This window comes from Phoca vitulina, unplaced genomic scaffold (genome assembly GCF_004348235.1).
Source record: "Phoca vitulina isolate PV1807 unplaced genomic scaffold, GSC_HSeal_1.0 scaffold18, whole genome shotgun sequence".
NCBI classification, from domain to species: domain Eukaryota; kingdom Metazoa; phylum Chordata; class Mammalia; order Carnivora; family Phocidae; genus Phoca; species Phoca vitulina.
In genome coordinates this window covers 506,183-525,041 of record NW_022589721.1, presented here as the reverse complement: position 1 = coordinate 525,041, position 18,859 = coordinate 506,183, and the positions used below count along the sequence as shown (strand labels likewise).

The window sequence follows — 18,859 nt, the reverse complement described above, 5'->3', positions numbered from 1 at the left end:
TTACAAACATAGCCCTATGTTTGGGACAGGAGTATTCAACTCTAGTGTCATATAAGATCGCCTAAAATGCCAATGCTAAGGTCCCACTCCTGGGGATTACTAGTCGTTTAGTCTGGGGGTGGCCCAGGCATAGGTTTCTTGTTTAAAAAAAAAAAAAAAAAAAGCTTCCAGGATGCTCATGTGCAGGGAGGGTTGAGAATGTTGGTCCAGGCAAAGTAAACAGGGGTTCACGGGATGCTGAAGTTTCAAATCTGACCCAGTGATGGTAGGTCTCTACCATCTTACCATTAGACACCCTGCATATGGAGTCTTTGGTGACATAAACATTTAGCCTGGTTTAAAAGCATTTTGTTACCAGAAAGAGAACATTAGCGCAGAGTAGTTTCCTAGTTAGTAGAAATATATTGCTCTGACAGAGGGACAGGGAGAGGAGAACAGACCCAGGGTATGGTGTGCTGACCAGACTGCTGAGGGAGGGGTGATGTTGGGAACCCAAACTGCCCCAGGATCATGACCACACAAGAGTGCCGTGCTCCTGGGCAGTGGTTCCAGAAGACCTTGTTTGAGGGGAAGGGGTGGATCAAGGGAGGCTTATTGATTTAGAGCAGCATGCACTCTGAGGTCAGACTGCCTAGGTTCAAATAATCCTGGCTCTATCACTTAAGTTCTGTGACCTTGGGCAAGTTCCTATCTCTCAAATGATCAGTTTCCTGATTTGGAAAACAGGTAAAAATGCAACTACCTCATCATTTGTTGGGACAATGAAATGAGATAATATATGATATGATACCTCAGTGCCCCACTCCTCAATCTTTCCAAGGTAACTAGATCTCTGTGAAATTTTCTTGATTAAAATGGGGTAGACCATTACCTTTGCCTTCAAGGTAACTAATTCTCACAAGGCAACACAAGGTTAGACTTAAGGTAGTGACTTGTATCTTGACTCAGAAGCAAGAGATTTCATGTGTAAAACCTTACAAGAGAGCCCCTTGGCCTCAGAGTAAGCAGGGTGAAACTATGGGGTTCAGGGTCAGGCTATGTCCTTGGACCAAAGAATGAGAACAATTACCAGGAAGGCAAATGGGGTTAGGACAAGACTCAGGTCAAAGAGGATGGGCAGCTACCAAAGTCAGAGGTTATGGAGCCAAGCCCCAAGAAAATCCATGATCCAGAAACCAGGGAAAGTGCCTGAGGCTAAAGAAGGTAGTTGTAGGAATACCCTTCCAAAGCCCCTGTTGGGAAGCAGCACGGTTTCTTTGTTCTCTGCCTCCTTTGAAAGTTTCTTAAAGCCAAGGAGGTTCTGGAAGTGAGTATCTTAGCAGGCCCTTCTGACAAGTGTGTATGCTGCAAAAAAAATGTGACTTCTAAATCAGAGCCCTCTAACTCTGCTCAAAGACTGTGGACCTATCAACCTTTCCCACAGTGGGACCCACAGAAGGCAGGTTCTATGGGATGTTCCACAGTAAACATATTTGCTGGGTAAAGAAAATTTAGCATGCTTCTTTTTTTTTTTTTTTTTAAAGATTTTATTTATTTATTTGAGAGAGAGAGAATGAGAGAGAGAGCACATGAGAGGGGGGAGGGTCAGAGGGAGGAGCAGACTCCCTGCAGAGCAGGGAGCCCCATGCGGGACTCGATCCCGGGACTCCAGGATCATGACCTGAGCCGAAGGCAGTCGCTTAACCAACTGAGCCACCCAGGCGCCCTAGCATGCTTCTTAATTAGAAAACTTTACAGTGCTTTTAATTTGCTTGTAAATGTCTAAGGGGAATATATGGTAAGATGTGTTTCCCAAACTAATTTGGCCATGGAACCCTTTCTTCTTGGGACCTAACTCCTATGGCTCTTTTGCCATCTTAACTCCTGAGGCTTTTGCCTTAAAACCCTTTCCTCACTTCTCAGGGGTGTGTAGAACCCTCTATGGCCTCATTCCAGGTCCCTACCATTCACAGAAGGACTAAGATGAGGCTATTAACTGTAGGATGGCAGGCCCGTGCCCATCTTGATCTCTCTAGCACATAGTTGGGACTCAGATAGTGCCTATTTGTAGAATATTCATTAAATGAATGAATGAAAATAATCTAGTTACTATTTATAACTCCGATTACTGCCATAGAAAGTGCCTTGGGTGTTCAGGGTTAAATATTCAACTCACCTACTCTTGCTGGGGCGGGGGGCAGTGTTTTCTGAGATTATTTTGTTAATAGGACCAAGAATCAAGAGATGTGAGTTATGGTCTTAACTTGGTGCCACTCTTTTCCACATATCCAAAATGACTTCTTTTTTTTTTTTTAAGATTTTATTTATTTATTTGACAGAGAGTGAGACAGCGAGAAAGAGAACACAAGCAGGGGGAGTGGGAGAGGGAGAAGCAGGCTTCCTGCTGAGAGGGAACCCGATGCGGGGCTCGATCCCAGGACCCTGGGATCATGACCTGAGCCGAAGGCAGATGCTTAACGACTGAGCCACCCAGGTGCCCCCAAAATGACTTCTTAATAATCTTGGCATCCCACTTCAAAACAGTCATGGAAGTAGTTTGCAAAAATTAAACTCTCCACAAATATAAAATATAATCTTAATAATTCCCTTATGAATTAGACCCATCTGTTAATGTTCTGTTGGGTCCTTTAGTATCTAGTCTGATCCTTTCTGAAAATCCAGGCATAGGCAGTAAAGGCGACCACCAAATATGTTTTATAATCATAGGCTTCAAAAACTAATGACGTACTATATGTTGGCTAATTGAATTTAAATTAAAAAAAAGAAAGGAAGAAAGTTGCATTTGACACAGAGAAAAAATAACCATAGGCTTTGCAGGTTTAAACGGAGAAGAGAGATGGAACAAGAATGGGCTATTTTCTTTGACTATTTTATAATGAGTAGTGTTTCTTTTCAGCAGTTTCCCAAATAAGTAAAACTTTTCTTCTATGCTTCGGGCTGCTGCGTCCCAGGAATGATGCATTTTTGTGAGTTTTCTCCCACTCTGACCCACCTTGACTTGCTCATCTGGAGGTATTATGATGCTAAAGTGGTTTGCTGCTAGAACTCTGCAGAGGGTCGTGTCAGCCACAGTCCAGCCGCGGCTCCTTACTGCTTGTGGGTTCACCCGTCTGCACTTACTGGATGGCAGTCACTTTTTAGTTTTGGTTTTTGGAGAGGGTGGGCAGAAGGAGGGCAGGCAACTTGATAGGGAGGAATTGGGACTTCTATCAGGTCCACAGGCTGCAATGACAAGGAAAGGAAGCTCATTCGTTTGAACTCTTGTGCATTGTAAGTTACGCTTGACTTGGGGAGTTAAATTTAAACCTTATTAATGCACATGATAATGTATAAAAATACAGCGACCATATTATCTTAACCCTGAATTGTAACACAGTCTAAAGATTTTATCTGTTTTTTAAACATTTATATTAACAGTCTTCAACCAGTATAAGGATTAAACCACATTTAGTTGTAGATTAAACAAGTCACTGTGTTGAAAATAAAATTATTTGAAATCATGACTTTTGGGAAATCTGGGCTATGTCTGTCTCTGCCCTGTGCTCTGGGAGAGCAAAAGAGACTTGGAAGTTCATGCTGTTTGCCCAAGTGGGTCAAGAGTCTCTGTTGTCCCAGATGACAGCTAGCACACAGAGGCAAGCCACTCGCTCTAACGTTATTTTTTCCCGGTAAAGAAATAGCAACTATTTGCCATCCTACTTCTTTGCAGGAAAGCAACAAGGTGTTTGTGTAGTGATTCCGGTATTTTGAATCATTTGTTCAGTGTAAATTTTTACTATCACAGAGTAAGAAGGAGCCGGTTGATAAGGAGACCATTGGTAATGGGGAAAATCCAGAAAAAGAAAATAATCACAGTAATTTCAGCTAACCAGTATAATGCCAGGTTTAGATGAGATTTCTTTAAAAGACTTAGTCTAGTGTGCCAGGCACATAGCTATTTGGAGCTCTTGACTGGAGAAATGAATAATACAAGAGAACCAACTAATGTTCCTTTGGCTATTTCAAAGCAGTCTGGTATCTACACAGAAACATCAGTTACTGTGGTGTCCACTTGGAGAGCACAGGGATACACAGCAGGTTTTCCAAAAACCAAGGCCTGCTCTCTGAAATGTATGGCCACAAAGGATGCATTTCTGAAATCTGATGTTTCCTGGCTTAATCAAATAGCAATGGTGATGGTTAGGAACCTTCCAGAGCTATAGGACTCTTTTTCATGCTCAATGACCGGGACAACAAAAGCCTCATCAGTCTGCTAATGATCTTCACTCTGCTGTTTGAATTCTATTCCTGGGCTGCTGGTTCTTCCATCAGTGTTTGTCTATTCTCTGTTCAGTCCGGCTGGCCAGCATTATGCAGAGTCCTGTGAATGTAAGTGGCTCAGCCCTGGTTAATTAGGTTATTTGATTTCTTTTCTCCCTGGTGGCTAATTTTGTTTGAGATTTCACAGTGCTTCTAAATTTATATTTGTAAACAAACAGGGACACTCTCTTCTTCAAGTCATTTATTTGACTCAAAATTAGGAAGACCTTTTAACCTTTGTACAATTGATCTGATGAAAGTTGCTATTGTAGGTGGGTGTTGAAAATGTTCACAAGTGTCTCAGAAAAAAAAAGGGGGGGGGGACTTGCATTTCACTTCCAAACATGCCTGCCTGTTTTAGATCTGTAAAGCTGTGGGTCAGTGAGTGAGTGTGTCTCAGAGGATAGCATGCCTAGGCCGTCTACTCCTAGGTTTTGGAAAAATGTAGAGTTTACAGTCAATGTTCAATTAAAAGCTCACAGGTAGTATATTATAATTCATTTTCTTTATGAAGAGGGAGAACCAGATCAATTAGGACATCACTGATGGGCTCTTTGAAGCACCAGAAAGCATTAATCTTATGGATTCAAATAAATTTGGTATAGGACTTCTAGTTTAATGCTGGACAATATTGTTATAAGATACTTGGGACATGGACATTGTATTAGTTTCTTATGACTGCCGTAACAAATCCACACAAATGTAGTGGCCTGAAACAATAAATTTATTATCTTACAGTTCTGGAGGTCAGAAGTCTAAAATGGGTCCACAGAACAGAGCTCCCTTCTGGAGACAGTAGAGGAGGGTCTTTCTTTGACTCTTCTAGCTTCTATGGGTTGCCTATGTCACTCTGACCTCTGCTTCTTCTGTCTTGTCTTCTCTCTGACTCTAACACTCCTGCCTCCCTCTTATGAGCATCCTTGAGACCACATTGGGCCCACCTGGGTAATCCAAGATGACCTTCCCATCTCAGATTCTTGACTTAATCATATGTGCAAAACCTGTTTTGCCATGTAAGGCAACATATTCCCAGGTTTCAGAGATTAGGACGTGGACATCTTTGGGCTCATTATTCTGACCACACACCAAATAATATACCCTTTCTACTCAGTTTTCTCATTGGTCTTCCCACAAAGCTGAAGGAGTTCATTGAAGCTCTGGAGAGCAGTGGTGGACCATGAATTTGAATTTAACATGCTGGAGAGAGACCTCCTATGAGAAGAAAGCCTGCTGTGGAATCTGCTCTAAGGGAAGCTTCCAGTGGGTACCAAGTTGGTGTTTTCTCCTTTTCCACCAGTCTTGCAGGCGTAACATGTAACTCATTACACAGCATCAAAAGCTGTGGGGGCAGCATTCATAAGCACCAGGGCTCTCGGGGGCGCCTGGCCGGCTCAGTTGGTAGAGCCGGCGACTCTTGATCTAAGGCGCATAGTACTTAGCACATGCCTGGCATATAGTTGTTCCCCGTGAGTGGGGGTCATGGTGGCCTGCCCTGGTGCTGCGCTGCCAGGCACACCAGAGGTCAAGAGTGGACACGAGCAGGACAGAGAGCACTGGGAGGCCAAAGCCATGCGTGTTAATACGTGAGGCTAGAGGAATTCTGCACTGTCATTGAACGTGCAGCATTTGCAGCCGGAGTCTGAGAGCTTTGTAACAAGACCCAGAAATGGGAAGGCAAACCCACTGGAATGAGGAGACATGGTATGGATCATGACCTTCTCAACATCACAGAAGGGGAGGATCCCAGAGGGTCCCGATTAGCTCAGTCCACGGGCAGTTCCTTTAGCCATGCTGGGTAGGCTGACTGCGGCCGACACCTGATCCTCTGTCAGATTTACAGCTGTACAAATCATCATTTGCTGGCTGACTTACTCCTACGGAATGGATAATACCATCTGATTCCAGAATGTGCCTTCAGCTGTAGTCTCAATAATCCACTTTATTGTCATCCTAAATCCTGATTTTAAAAACCTTCTCCAGATGTTGTTAGATATATGAATGTGACCGAGTGCATTCTACCTCCTGAAAGCGCTAATGTTTATTGAATATTTACTCTGTGCGAGACGTTGCAAGTGGTAGCTGCCTAAAATATATTTCATTATTTATTCCCTGCATTAATGCTATTATAATTCTAATTGATTTCACAGATGACAAAACCAAGACTTCTAAACTCTGAGTAACTTGCCAAACTTAATGGAACTTGTAAATGGTGGAGCCAGGCATCCAATCCAAATTTTTCTGTCCCCAAACCCCAGATTCAGGCACTTAAAGGGAGAAAAACCAAGTGATAATAAAATAATAGCAGGAATGACAACCCACTTCTAAAATGGAAAAATATCCATAAGGGGAAAACAATGAGTTGCAGGGTTATATGTAGGTTATGATTAGATTTTTGCAAACTAAATAGGAATGTATATATGTGTATATATATAGCTATATATGTTATACTTTATATGTTATATATTCATATATGTATACTTTATATGTTATATATTCATAAATGTATTTTACATATACATTTTGCATATATGTATATTTTTAGGTAGATACATATTTATATTTATGTTGAGCTTTTTTGAAAACTGATGGAAGTTATAGTCCCTTATCCTTAAAAATGCGTCCACATACATGCACACAGACTTTATCACACAGCTCTAAGAAGTTAAGATCAGGGATCTCTAACATATATGTATGACATATAGAGAATAATCTGGAAGGCTATTCATAAATTATTAATCATGCTCTTCGAAGGATGGGATTGTTAGAAATTTTTCACATTATCCTTTATACTTTTCTGTGTTAGTTGAATTTGTTTCCAGTGAAGAGCATGCATCATTTCTATAACCAAGAAAAAAAAATTTTAAGATTATGAACGAAGTTCAATTGTTCCAAATTAAAATGGAATTTACTGCTTATTTTTCTCCTGCTGACCAGGCTTCTAATGTTTGTGTCATAACGCAGAGATGATGGAGAGACCTCTGTAAAAGCTGTGAAGAACGCCTCTGTGACGGGTAGGAAATGCACTACCTATGGGCTATTTTGTAAAAGACAAAACAAGCCCACTCTCCATAGAAGTTAGTAAATGAAAATAAGTAGGTGTGTGTGGGAAGGCGTGAAAGGCATTTCTGAAAGCATTATCAGTGTTCTCCCCTGGGAACGGGAAGGGTGCATAAGGCTTTCGGTGGAGCTCTGTATGCGAGAAATAAAGCACCAGTCACGCCTAGGAACGTATGCTCTGTAAGAAGGGCACGGGAGCGAGGGGCGTGCTACATCGCCGAGGAGAGGAGCTACAGTTGGAAATGACCTCTTAATCCTCAGTTCAAGCCAGTCTGGCACTAATTGAAATGGCTGTTTCCAGGGCATCCTGTCTTAACCCAGGGAGTTTCCTTAAGCTCTTCACCTGCTCACTCTTGCTGTCCCTTGAATTGAGGTGTCAGGCTCATCATCTTACAGGGTAGCACCGGGTTCGGAAGACACTCTCTCCTCATTCTTACCCCTCCCCTACACATACACCCCCTTTCTCTTTAGGGAATTTCCATATGGCTCTGGAATCAAATCTTATTCTGAGCATGAACAAAGATTCCAGGAGCAGCTTACTTTTCACTAAGGAAAAAAAAAATTAATGATGCAGTTTTTAAAAGGAATCTGTCATATTGCAGCCTGATTTAATCTTGGTATATTGGATTTTTGTACATGTTGGGGTTTGACAATAGCCAGAGACCCCGGGAGTTCTCACTGTCAGGCTAGCAGTGAGCCTCTTGCCACAGCGCCCCATCTCCAGAACAGCGGCCTCTTCTGTTTCACGTAGCACCTGCAGGAGCAGCAAATGTTTATGAAGCTCCCTGGATCCATACCCGCGTGCAAGGCAAGGAAGGGCACCTGATCTGAAAATAGAATTTGCACACTACTACTTGTCGCTCTCCCTGGATGTGATGTAAGGGCCATTTTCCCGCAGTGCTGTGTATACAAGTCCACGTAAGGATGTTGTATTATCCGCTGCCTTCCTAAAGGTTGGGACTGGAGAAGGACATAAATCTCTTTGCACGCTGCTCAGCACAGTTAGGAGCTTTCCACATCCCCTGAAAATCCTGATAGTACCATTTGCCCGGGGCCCTTGCAGGCCCGATCTCCCTGAGGGAGGCAGGCTCGATGAGTAGCAGGCTGTTACAGGAGGCGATAAATAGACTGTCGTGGTAAAGAATCCCTGTTTTTGAGTTAGGACAACCTGGAATTAAATCCTGGCACAGCCACTGACTAAATGTGGTTTTAGAAAGTTTCTCACTTTCTCTTAACATCTGTTTCCTTGCATGGAAGACAGAGGTATTAATGTCTGCACTGCAAAGCCGTTAGGAGGATTCAATAGGTTGTCACAGGTCGACTACCTAGCACCATGGTTAAGTGCTCCATAGAGGACAGCTAACGGTATTGCTAAACATGCCGTTAGCTCTCTCGTATTTAAAAAAAAAAAAAGTCCTTCTTTTGGTCCCCTTTCCTCTGCCAATGACTGTCCTGGTTTTTTTTTTTTCATCCCCTTTGAAAAAAGCTCTTTCAAAGAGGGCTCATACTCACTGTCTCCAACTTCCCTTCTCATATTTACTGCTAAACCCACTCCACCAGGCTTTGGCCCCACCTCTCCAGTGCTATTTTTCTTGTCAAGGTCACTGATGGCCACTGAATTGCTAAATGCAATGGCATTTACCAATGGCAGTGACCAATCGGCAGCATTTGTTAGAAGAGAACACTCCTTCCTCCTTGATGTGATTTTCTTCTTGGCTTCAGGACAACACGCTTCCTTGGTTTCCTCCCGTCTCCATGGCTGCTCCTTCTCAATCTCTGTGGCTGAGGTCCCTGATATTTAGACATTGCAGAGACCCAGAACTCAGGAACCGTTCCTCTTTTCTATCAATATTTATTCCCTCAGTGATCTCACCCAGTCTTCTGGCTTTAAATACTATCTTTGCCAGTGATTCCCAAATATATAGTACCAGCCCTGAGCTCGGTTCCAAACTCCAGACTCATATCCAACTGCCTCCTGAACTTTCCCCTTGATATTTAGCACCACACGTTAATCAGGTTCTCCGGAGAAACGGAGCCAATAGGATGGATGGATGGAAGGATAGATGGATGGATGGATGGATGGATGGATGGATGGGTGGGTGGATGTTTATCTATTATAAGGATTATGGATTCAGGCAAGTCCCAAGATGTATAGGGTGAGTTGGCAAGCTGGAGAGGAGAATGATGGTTTAGTTCCAGTCTGAGGCCAAAGGCTGAGAACCAGGAGAGCCAATGGTTTAGTTCTGGTCTGAAAACCAGCAGGCTCAAGACCCAGGAAGAGCTGATATTTCAGTTTGAGTCTAAAGCCAGGAAAAAGCCCGTGTCCCATTTCAAAGGCAGTCATGCAGGAAGAATTCTCTCTTACTTGGGGAAAGAGTCAGTCTTTTTGTTCTATTCAGGCCTTCACTTGATTGGATGAGGCCCACCCCATATCGACTGAATTCAAATGTTAATTTCATCCAAAAGCACCCTCACAAAAACACCCGGAATAGTGTTACACCAAATACCTGGGCACCTTGTGGCCACTCCTGATCTTCTGGACAAGATTACTTTACCTACACCTTTCCTTGTATTGGTTGACCACTACATCCTTCCAGTTTATCTTGAGCCAGAAACCTGAGTCACCCTGGATTCCTCACCTCCTCTCACATCTCACATCCAGCCTGTCACAAAATTCTGTTTACCTTCAAAGCAGATCCAGAATTCAGCCACAGCTTACCACTTGCCTTACCTCTACCCTAATCTGAGCCACCTCTTTGCTCATGGCGCACTCTTGTGAACACCATCCTTGAAATTGCTGCCGCCAGTTTTCTTGCTCTCCTTTGCTCTCATTTTATCCTGTAAGTACTTCTCACCTTTTACAGACCATATAATTTCCTTATTCATGCTGGTTGTTGTTTCTCCTTCGGCCTCAGGCGGACGGCCTAGAACGGTGCCTGATATACACGCAGTAAATGCTGGTTGAGTGCATTGCCATTGTAGAGATGAGGAGACTAGGCTCAAAGGAAGTAAGAATTTGCCACGGTGACACAGTTCATAGGGAGGAAAGTGATTCTAAAGTGGTAATTAACAAAGTCACAGGTAAGAAGCACTAGTCAATGTTAGGTACCTTTCTGCAGCACTGTTGTTGGTCATCTCATTTCCATTTTTTTTTAATTTTTATTTATTTATTTGACAGAGAGAGACACAGTGAGAGAGGGAACACAAGCAGGGGGAGTGGGAGAGGGAGAAGCAGGCTTCCCGCTGAGCAGGGAGCCCGATGTGGGGCTCGATCCCAGGACCCTGAGATCATGACCTGAGTCGAAGGCAATCACTTAAGGACTGAGCCACTCAGGCGCCCCTCATTTCCATTTTTTATTAAAAGTAGACCTTATCCATCGCTTCTCGGCCTTTTGGCTAAGATCAAGTGTAAAAGTAGACCTTATCCAGATAGCAGGGTCTGTAAACCAGTGCTAAGTTACGTGACTATGCTTGACCATAGGAAAAGGTCTATTCTCTTATTCTTTTCTCTATGCCTTTTGGTCATCTGATAAAATCCTCTCGTGAAATAGCTTCACCTTTCATACACTAACAGATTAATGTTATGTTCCACATGTCTTCTTTTTTGGTTGTGCTCTTAAGAAGCCAAGCCAGACATCACTCTAGAGTTGTCCTTATAAGGTAATCGTTTTATTTTCTTATAATACATATGATGGTATTAAAGTATTTCACAAGAACAAAATGGGATTTTTATTAACTGTATTTCTGTATCATCATGCACAAATATGAGATGAGCACTTTTCTGTGTGGGCTCTGTGATGGGGCTGGGGAAATAAAGAAGCTTCCAGAAATTCCTCATCTAATAGGGAAAATATATATATGTTAGTTGGGATATTGATTCAGTTGCTTTAACAGAGATCAAATAACAGTGGCTTAAAGAAGGCAGAAGGATTCCCTCTCTCCCTCTCTCTCTCTCTCTCTGTCTCCAGTTGATAAATAGTCAAGGGAGAGGAGATGATCTCCCAGGGTCATAAGGTGCCCAACTCCTTCCATGTTGTTTCCCCACCATACTTTATTCTCATGATGGTAGAATTTAGCTCACACTCCCACACACACTAGGCCCTGAGAAGGGGGGCAGTGGGTAGGAAAAGTAAGCAAGTGGCTTCCTTTTAAAGACATGACCTGGAAGTTGCACATCTCACATCTACTCACATCCCATATCCATTGGACAGAACTTAATCTCATGACCAGCTGAAGACAAGCCAAGAAACATCATCTCTAGCCACATGCCCAGCTTGGGAAATTCTATTACTAAGAGGAAGGAGAGATTGGGAGACAAATGAAAGTCTCTACATGGCCATGTCTATAAATATTTTTGCTACCTCTGACTAAATTAGGTCTTGAAGGGCAGAGCTGCCCCTTCCTTTCTCAGCACCTCGCATCTTGTGCATGTTCAATAAATATTTGTTGATTGGGTGGTTTGGTTAATGCACTTTCATCCAAGAGATTTTATGGAGAGTTCTTATTATAATGCCCAAAACAAACACCATTCAATCCCAGGGTAAATACTGAAGGAAAATAAATGTCAAAGGGCAACACTGTCAGAGATAGGTTCTCTGCACACTCACACACCCCTTCCTGCTAAGCTGGAGAGGCCGCCTGTGGTAAAAGAGATGCAAGGTGCACTAAATGAGCTCGTGTTCCTGCTGATCGTCTGCTTCACTAATGCACCCAGAGACTGAGATACTCCTCCAGCAAACTTGCTGACCTAATTTTGGGAACTAGAAGCCAGAGGTAAGTGTGGTTTCGTGGCATACTTGCATTCCTTTCTTAATTCGTCATGTTTCGTGGGAACCGGGATCCCAGACTTCCCCTCCCCCAGGTAGCTGTCAGGCTGGTAGAATTGTTCTCTCTAGTCCACAAGGAAATGAAAACGGATCCTGCTGGAGGAAGTAAATAGAGCAGCAGTAAAGCGTCCCTCCCCCTGAATCTGAACATCTGTTCAAACTTTTCACAGCTCCCATGAGGAAGGGATGGAGCACAAGGCTTCGAGCCATAAAGGAAAAACCTCATCCACTTGCACACTGCTAACTGGCAAGTTATGACCATTTGAACTGAGCTGGCCCTGGGTTTATCTCCATGATGCCTCTGAAGAAAGGCCAGCCTGGTAAATAAATATGGTAAACAAGAGTATAAGGGATGATCTGTACCGTCTTCATGAGAGCAGACCTTTGCTGGGCTTAACTTCACGAGCTGTTGAATTTAAATGCCTGCCGCTTCTGCCCAGTGAGAGTCAGATTCAGTAGCAGAGGGCACGGCCACACCTCACTCTGGAGCTTATGGTTAAAATGAAGTTGAGTTGCTTTATGGACTTCAAAGAAACAGCCGATGCTCTACGGTTTTGGAATTTCACTAATGCACACCGGCCTTTCTTCATTTATCTGAATTAGCAAGGAGTTTGCTGCATCTGACGAAGACAGATGCTCTCCCAGAACCTCAGCTACCCCTAATCCACGTGTCGGTTTGCATTTGCTTTAGGATGAACAGACTCCCTTCCCCCTCATGTTGTCATCTGTCCTTCCCAGAACATTTCGCGGTATGGCCTTTGGCCAGTCCTTTTCTTCTCCTAGTGTGGAAGGCTCCAAGTGGCTGGCTGCTCAGCTGGGCCCCCAGCTGGCTCTTGTTTCTAGCTGCTTCAGGGCCCACTGGCCTGGAGGTAAAGCTGCAGGGATAAGCACTGTAAAAATAAAGTCTGTTGCTAGCCTGGCCAGCCAAGCAGCGTGGGAGGAGTGGAAAAAAGGCTATGTGTTCTTGGCATGACAAATTGTCAGTATCTGAGGTGTTCCACCGGGAGAAATGGGATGAGATGTTCTCTAACCAGGCCTAATCTTGTATTATCAGTGGGTAGCTCTTAGAAAGTCATGTCAGAACCAGACTAATGGGACTGGAGCCATAACCTTGGGTCAGCTTGTTTACTGCCCACTGTCTTGACTAACCTCTTGGGGTCTGGTGTGGCCAGTGACAGAATGCAGGAGTGAACGCCCTTTACTGAATTATTAAGGTGGAGTAAGTTTGGGGCAGTGTTTCATCAGGGACCAGGCCATCCTCTCCTCTGAAGTGAGCTGTTGATAATACATTTTTATCCAACATTCTCAGCATCAGATATTGCTACCCAAGTCAAGCTTTGGGGGTAGCTATGTATTTTCACATTTTTTTTCACACAGGGGAAGGAAATTATTAATAGAGATTGCTGCCCTTGGAAATTCAGTCTGGTAACCTGAAACTTTGGTGACTTTTTCTGGTCTTCTTTGGGGATGTATGTCTAGCTTGTTTTTCAGAACTCTTTGTTGTATGACTGAATTGAAGTAAGAGTGGAAAAGAAAACACTGCTCTCCCAGTCCTGAGAATATGCAGGTCCCTGCGATATTCTCAAGACCAACCTGGAATTCAGATGAGAGCGCCTTCCAGGGGAAAAAAAAAAAGTCTTGTTTTCTTCATTTTACTGCTTACAATTTCCCCTATGTACCAGGGGATTAAAGGCAAGTCAGTCTCTCTCTCTCTCTCTCTCCCACCTCCCCCCTCCCTTCTTTCTCCTTCCCTCTCCTCCCACCTCCCCTCCCTCTCAGTTTCCTCCTCTTTAAAGACACCGACAACCTTTCTGGCATGTTGCCAAGGCTGAGAAGCCAGAATCTTTATAAAAATTTCTTCTAGCCATTGGCATGGAAGCACTGCATAAATCAGCAAGACACTTTGTTGTCAAACTTTCTCATTATCAATATTCGCTACTGTTTCATTTTATGAATGTTTCTTTGTCTTCCAAAAGGCATTTCAGATTAAGCAATGCTGTTATTGAAAATGTGGGGTTTCTGCTTGTATGCTTGGCTGGTTGAATTACAGATGGCTGCCATGAATATTACACTGCCAGGTTCCTATAGATGAATTCAAAATAATAATTTATGGAGTAGGTTGGAGATGGAAGTAGAGATTCAGCTTCCTTATCCAATCGAGTACTGGATATGCTCTTTCTAGGTAAAAGAGTTCTGAGATCTACATGTGGCTCAACTATCTGATCCAACCGGGATCGAGCTTCTTCCTGTTACTGGATGCATAGATTCAAATTAAATTACCAAAAAAAAAAAAAAAAGGGTTTTGCACAACCTATGTGTCAGTGTTATGCTGAGCATTAGAGGTGTGCAGATGTGTAACTACCAGCCTTGCTATTGAGGTGTTCACAATCCCTCCAGGGAACTTTCATCTATCAACAGCAACTGTCGCATAATACGGTGAGCACTAGCTAGAGACAAATGGCAGGGGGGTGGGGTGGAGTGGGAGATGGTGTACTTGGTGGGTAAGAGTAGCTAGTCTTTGATGGCAGATATATGGGGTTAAATCCTGGATTCGGCATTATCAAGGATGCACAAGTTAGGGAATGAATTAATGCCCAACTTTCATTGTTATTATTGGATAATAATAGAATAGAATAAAAGAAATACTGGAATGGTATCTAATATACTCAAGATAGCATTTGACACCCAGAACATGCTCAATGAATGATCATTTGTAACTAGAGACTAAGCATTGATTCAGGCTTTATTTGGTAGAAACCGGGGCCATATGAGGAAGGGTAGTGAGGGCAAGAGCTCATGGCCATTTAAGAAGAGCCTGCCCCCCTCTGTGGCTACAGCAGGAGTGAATCAAGAGAGGGTCAAAAGCTTTAGAAAAGACAGGTTGGGGCCAGATTTTGAGGCAATTTGTAACGTCAGACTGAGAGGTTAGACTTGACATTGAAGACAATGGTCCGTTATTGGTGTTTGCAAGCAACAAAGTGGCATAGAGAGATGTGAGTTTTTAAAAAATACCGTCTCTGATAGCTGTGTGAGGAATAGTCTTGAGGGGAGACTAGTTAGGGAATGAATACACTAGTGCAAGCAAGAAATTATGTTCACATTCACTCTATCAGTATCTGTTGAAGGCTGATTGTATCTGGGCATTTTTCTAGAAAAAATAAAGGCAGTGTGGGCAAGGGGTGGAGAAAGGGGAAACAATAAAATAAACTTTTCTGAGATTGATAGGAGATGTATGTGGTTAATAGAATGGATAAAAACCAGTGACTATCTGGAAATGGGGGTGATGGAGGACAAATGAAAAATAATGTCATGAGAAAATGAGATTTTTTGGACTGTTGGAATTCAAGATACTTCATCAGACTAAGGAAAGGAAGAAAGACAGCCAAATTTCCTTCTCACCTTTCTTCTCCCCCTTTTTTCTTACTCTTTGGGAAGAGGAATCATAGGAGTTAGTGATGGCAAGCCCCTCTGAGCAGTTGGTCCAGCAGCTTTCTGAGCTCGGGCCATGTTCTTTATTGGCTTCCACAGAGACAATGAAAATTGAGGGAACAGTGAGAAATTAGCAAACAGCATTGGATAATATTCTCACAGCTCACCATGGTTGAGTGTTCAACTAATTTTCTTTTTAAGAGAGAGGCTAGCACTGGACTTTGGAAAGTTGTTTTCCTGTCAAAGTGGAAATGTTATGCGAGATGATATTAAATAATGGAAAATCTGCGGTTATTCGATGAGAGGTTGAGAACAGGATCTGAAGGCCATCATAGGCAAACAGTAGGAGTGAGAGGTGGTGTGTAAATATTGACATGGGGCCCAGGAAGAAGCAGGAAAGGAAAAAGGATTACAGCGTGAGATTGTTTTGCTTATTGGAAAGATGTTGTTGATAAAGGAATAATAAAATCTTAAAGAGAAGACAGAGACATAGGCAAGTGAGAAGGGGCCACTATTGCCTTTGACTGCATTAATCCCTCCAGAAGTTATCATGGGTACCATGGCGTAATTTATTGTCAGGGTGAATAAGAATCAATAACGTACACATTGCATAGCAGAGATTCTAGTAAGATTAATTTAATAACCATAAAACAAAACACACTATGTATAGTGTATGTTTGAGCCAGAGTCTTACCAGAACAATCTCATCCAGCCAGATTCTCTTGTCAGATGCATTTACAACTGGGGGAACTATTCTACAACATGGGGTACAAGTGAAGTGACATCTCTCTTAATTTTAGTTAAATTTTCAGAATTCCCATATATCCTACAAGCAGGAAAGCTAATATATCTCTCTTAATCTGATCCTTCCTTTAATTGTTCAGCAGTCTCCAGGGCTTATTCAATTCAGAAATGACCCTGACTTCTACATGCCTACCATAAATTGCTAAGGTCTCTACCCCACACTTGCTTCTCACTGTCACATTGTGTGATGCTGGACACTGACCCTGTGCGGTCTGACAGTCACTGCTTGTTCACTGCCTCAGGGACTCCCAGCTGGTCCTGCTGACAAGTCGGGCAAGAGGATGTCCCAACCAAGAAAGTTCCCCTGTACAGCTACTTTTAGGATGCCGGTGAGCCCCACGTGTGCCGAGTCAAGGCCTCTTAAAGCATCTGCCACCTCATGGAATCTCTTTCCCAAGGTTTTTAACACAACGAACCAGCTTTTTTATTAAATTGTCAGAGTGAAGGCTCTTGAAACACTCCTCTCCATAGATAGCAAGGCCTCTAGCTCTACATTTATTAAATGAGGCCACTGAGATCTGATTTTTGCCATTTGTCTTAATAAAAAAGAGGGGGAACAAAAATTTAATCTCTGGTAGGTCCCCTCTGATAAGATACCTCAATATGCATAGTCTAAGAGTTATTTTGCTCCTTGGGGTGCCTGAGTGGTGTGGTCGGCTGGGCATCCGACTCTTGGTTTTGGCTCAGGTTGTGATCTCAGGGTCCTGGGACTGGGCCTGGCATTGGGCTCTGCACTCAGCACAGAGTCCGCTTCAGATCATGCTCTCTCTCTCTCTCTCAAATAAATAAATAAATCTTAAAAGAAAAAAAAAAATATTTTGCTTCTTATTCTCACCTCATTAGTCATAATTAATTCCAGAACTCCAAGTAGTTTAAGCTGAGCTCATAATGGCATTAACTTGTTGGGAATCTCTTGTTGCCACCATGATACATTTTCGCTGGTAAAAAAAAAAAAAAAAAAAAATATATATATATATATATATGTATATGTATATGTATATTCATTCTAGTTGACCATGTGAGCTCACATTCCCAGGGCATATACATATTCACATACAACATAGAGGCCAAAAGGTGGATGGTTAGCCACAAAAGGTTTGCTTTTTCCTATCTTATTGTTTACAAAGCGGTGTCGATCGTTAGATGCAAAGATTTCAGCCACGAACAGCTGCTGCACAGTAACAGGATTGTTAGAATGCATTTCCCTGACTTTTCAAACCTATTACCCCATTCTGCTGGTGCACCTTAGGATGTGAGATGCAGGCTGGAAAGAGGCTGCTGGGAGGGAAACCCGTGATACAAAGGAGAAGAGATTTTGAGAGACAGGAGAATATGGGATAAATGGGGGACAGAAGAGGTGGGGAGGTATGGTAGGCTCTATGCATGAAAGCTCTCTGTGTTCCGGTGTTGAATATGAACCTTGACGACTGGATCAATCTTTATCCAAAAACAGCTGTGCTGGGCATGGTTGATGGAGCATAGCTGAACAGGCCAAACTAAGCTCTTGTTTACCATGATTAAGGTGACCATACAGTTTATTGTCCAAACAGGATTACTTTTTAGAGTATTGCTATTACTCTATTAATAGTAAAGCTGGTGCAACAGGTGTAAATCAAGACGATTGCAGGCAAACCAGGAGTCATTGTCATCCTAACCATGATGGATACTGTATTCTAAAATCAAGCTCTTAGCTAGGAAAAAAATACATTATTCTGATTGCTATGAGAGCTACAGAAAAGCTGTGCCACCCCAAGGAATTGATAATCTGGTTGCGAAGAAAAGACTCATACACAAAGAAATTGCCAGGAACCATTCAAAGCGGTCTCTAACTTAAAGTGCCAAATAAATGATAGCCATGGTCTGTCACTTATACCTCAACAAAGCTGGGGGAGAAATGATAGTCACAAAATGTGGTAGGAAGGACAATGGCTTTGGGGTTAGAAGCCTTGTGTTAGGTCATGGACATGTCTTTAGCTGGGTGCCTCTCTGCAAGGTACTTAATCTCTTTGAGCACCTGTTTATTTCATTCTATCGATTGGCTCATTTGTTCAATAAACACAGGGACTTGCTCTGTGCTATTATATTATGGTGGTAAAGAATATAACCTTTCCAGAGAGACATACCTGGGTTCACGTCACTAACTTCAAGACCTTGATTTTATAATTTAACCCCTCTGAGTTTCAGTTTCCTCATCTGTTAAATGGTGATGATAATACCCACTCACAGCGCTGTTGTCAGCTCTGTAAATGAGGAGATAAAATGAGGAAGTAAATGAGATTTTGTATATAAAACATTTAACAGTTTTTGACACATAGAAAAAGCTCAAGAAGTGATAGCAGTCTTTTTTTCTTTTTTAAATTCCAAGTACTGTACTAGTTGCTGGAAATGCAAAGGAAGAACTGGGGAGAGGGATGCTATGCAGGTCAAAGCAGACAAGACCATCT

At 42.6% G+C, this 18,859-nt stretch overlaps 1 protein-coding gene across 5 annotated transcripts in view; it reads left to right on the top strand.

Moving 5' to 3' along the window:
- NCALD (neurocalcin delta) overlaps positions 1-18,859 on the top strand; it is a 372,435-nt gene that overhangs the window by 315,706 nt on the left and 37,870 nt on the right. The gene's annotated exons all lie outside the window — the stretch shown is intronic.